The sequence below is a fragment of the Desmodus rotundus genome, chromosome 2 (genome assembly GCF_022682495.2).
Source record: "Desmodus rotundus isolate HL8 chromosome 2, HLdesRot8A.1, whole genome shotgun sequence".
In the NCBI taxonomy this organism is placed as follows: Eukaryota; Metazoa; Chordata; class Mammalia; order Chiroptera; family Phyllostomidae; genus Desmodus; species Desmodus rotundus.
This window is the reverse complement of record NC_071388.1, coordinates 51,719,217-51,722,596: the sequence shown is the minus strand read 5'-3', so window position 1 is coordinate 51,722,596 and position 3,380 is coordinate 51,719,217. Positions and strand designations below refer to the sequence as shown.

At 49.2% G+C, this 3,380-nt stretch overlaps 1 pseudogene; it reads right to left on the bottom strand.

The window, feature by feature from the left end:
• Positions 1 to 1,029: 1,029 nt before the first annotated feature.
• On the bottom strand, positions 1,030 to 1,288 carry LOC112300906 (small ribosomal subunit protein bS21m pseudogene; annotated as a pseudogene).
• Positions 1,289 to 3,380: the final 2,092 nt, after the last annotated feature.

Below are 3,380 nucleotides of genomic sequence, written 5' to 3'. Positions count from 1 at the left end.
GGAGAAATCCCAGAGCTTTGAGCTGGGGAATTGCAGCGTTCATGGATCTGATGTGCTCACTGCAGAGATCTAGACATCAAGGTCAGAAGGATGCAGAGGCCTGGCCAGCCCTGCAGGGAGTGAGGGCAGGGAAGCTCTGGCCTTCCAATCCACTTCTCTCAATCTGCAACTCCAGGGCTCTTCCTATTATTTCACCTTTGTCCCTATACTTGACAAGCAGGTGTCTTTGTCAGGGAAACTTGTCTCTGGGCTGGAGAGAGCCCAGAACTCAAATTGTGGCTCCTTGTAACTCCTTCTATTTCTGTTGAGCAAAATTTCTCATTTTTCCATTACTTATAAGAAATGGGCTCTGTGAGCTTTTTCAGTCTGCCAGCTGCCAACCCTTCATAGAACAACATCATCCTGTGGAATTTATAAATTCTGGAACTACTTCAAGCTGAGTGCTGGGCTCCATCCCCGCCTGGTGCCCTTGACTGATGAGGGTTTTGCTCATGTTCATCTGGAAGGCCAGGCCTCTCTCAACCTACATGGTGCTGAGCTGTGATGAATGGGCCATATTTCTATGAAATTTCCCCAGTGTTTGTGGCATGCCTCCCCCCAGCCTGCCAGACCACTGAGAGGCCTGAGCATAGGCCTGCCCAACCCTGAACATCTCTTCTAGGGCTGGTCTGCATAAAAATGGCCTTGGGAAAAAGTGATTTGCTTCCAAAATCATTTGCAATGAAGTGCCTCTTATTTGTCTTGCTTGAGGACAGCAATAAAGGGACTTGGTGTATGGCTTTGAGTGGGAATGCAGTGGGGAGGGTGGAGCAGCAGTTCTCACCTGGCTCTGCATTAAAATCACCCGATGTCCCCACCCTATTCTCATTGAATTAACTTGAGGACCCAGGTATGGGCATTTTTTTTCTTTTTTCCCTTTTTGATTGAGTTTATGGCAAGAAATGGTAAGGCAAATGGGGTTGCAGAAAGAAAAGAGGTGGAGACACAACTGGATAGGGGTTTTCCTCCTGGGCCTTCCATACACAGACCTCAGCAGCCCTGCCATGGATCTGCCTGATTCTTTCACATCAAAAAGTTGATCTTGGGAGTGACTTCCATGTTATAGATCCTGTGGCAGGTTTCACAGCTTTCCCTCTGTGGTCAGCAGCAAGGCTTATACTACGGCATCAGGTGATGTCCTCAATGAACCCATCCATGATGAGGATTCTGTTTCAGGTCCTGTGCACACCTTCCATGTTCCCTTCCTGCACCATCACAGCCTGGCAATGAACTTCAGGTGTGTTGCCATGACCATGTGTGTTGCAACCGTTCAAGGTCTGACAAGGTCATGAGATTCGGGCACATGGAAGAATATTCACTGGGCTGTTGGGGTGTCTGACATGCCCTTATTCAAGGGTGGGTGATCCATGCACACTGAAAGCTCTGTGTCCCCCTGCATGTCTCTGCATGTCACCTGTCCCCTCTGTGTGGCACCCCAGCGTGGCACCCAGCAGGGAGTCCCTACCCCCTTAAGTACTATGGACAAACAAAGCTGGCAAGATACCAACAGATCTTATGCAACAGAGCTTCATACTACACATGCAAGCCCACTCAAGGGTATGGGAACACTTTATCAGACCCAGTCTCAAGGCGATGAGAACACTGCTTATCAGGCCTATTCTCAAGGTTATGGGGAACTGCTTCCCTTAGTTACCCAGACATCTGGGTGAGGAAGCCAGACTGCCTCTGTTTACCCTATACCTTGAAATTAAGTCTTCACTCTGTATGACCCCATGCCCTTGGGACACAAAGCCCCCATCGGCATTTTTTTTAAAGTCCCTCAAATGACTTTAATGAACAGCTGGGATGGAGAACTCTGGACCACAGGGGAAGGGGGAGAGAAAATTGAGGTCACTGGGTGGGATTTGTTACGTTTGCTAAGCCAAGCAATGTTCTAGAGAGAAGAGTGACTTGCCCAAGGTGTTGCATATTGTTGGTAAATTAAATTCAAGTTTCAGCTGAGCAAAAGATCTGTGGGCCACCTAGTCTGTGCTGGCTGTGGAAGGAAACCAGGATGCCAGGGGTCGCCTCTCCCAGCCACTCACCCAGTCATCACAGGGAGCAGAGGAGAGGGAGGAGAAGTCCCAACCCATGACTCCTGTGAGAGAAGTTGGTGGAGGCAGCACACGGCTCCCACCATGGTCTTCCCCGGCCACCAGACCTCCTACATATGGCTGAAAACCTGAAGTGTTGAATGACTGTCTCCCCTTAACAGCCTCTCTTTTGAGATGCAGGATGGTACTGTAGTTGATTGCATGAACTCTGGAAGTGAATGGCCCAGGTTTAATTCCAGCTCTAATGCTCCCTAGCTGTGTGACCCAGGACACTTTATAAAACCTCTCTGTGTTTCAGTTTCCTCATCTGTAAAATGGGGATAGTAAGAGAATATACTCCACAGAACTAGGAGGGTTAAATGAGTTAGTGCCAGCATATAAAGCACTTAACACAGCGCCTGGCACTTGATATGCACTCATTAAATGTTATTAAGCTGGCAGGCTCAATACTCACACCTCCGGGGTCAAAAGGAAGGGCAGCTTTAGCAGGGTGGCACACCCACCACCTTTAGTTGTCTGTCTCCTGGAACCCCTCCCACCTGCTCTCAGATGCACCTGGGCCTTGCTCCATCCAAAATCTGTACCCACCACCATCTGTGCTCACCAACACCTAGAGTCCATCTGTGCCCGCTTCCTCTCTGAGCCCTGTTCCTGCTGTGTCCACAGACTTGCCTGTCACCACTTTGAGTTTGCGTTCTGGAAGCATGTTCTTCTTAATCAAAGGCAAGTATGTATGGGGTGAACGGACTTTACCAGGAGGGAGTTGAAGCTGTACAGATGCCTCGTGCCTACAAAGAGAAGGGCATTGATGAGAGGGGATGGTGATGTGTTCACTCAGGCCAGGGATGTGCACTGAGCCATCTGCAGTGATCCGTAAGGGGTGGCCTCTGAAAAGCAGCAAAGAAAATGACCACAGAAGCAGGCGAGTAAGAACTTCTACTCTCCTGCCTTCCCTCTCCCAGTGTGCCTACCCTGAGGAGCTCAGAAACCTCAGTTAGCAAGATGGGAGGAAGAGCAGAACTATGAAGAGGAGACAGGGAGATGCTCACTTTCCTGCTGTGGGCTCAATCATGTCCCCCAAATTCAAATGTTGAAGCCCCAACTCCCAGAACCTGAGAATGTGACTATTTGGAGATATGACCTTTAAATAGGTGATTAAGTTAAATCACCTATTGTTTCATGATGCTTTGCTGAATTGGGTCCCCAAATTAAGCAAAAATATATTTCACAGCCAAGAGTGGGCAGAGAGGGGACTCAGCCAGGGTGCCTGGCCGGGCCTGCTTTCTG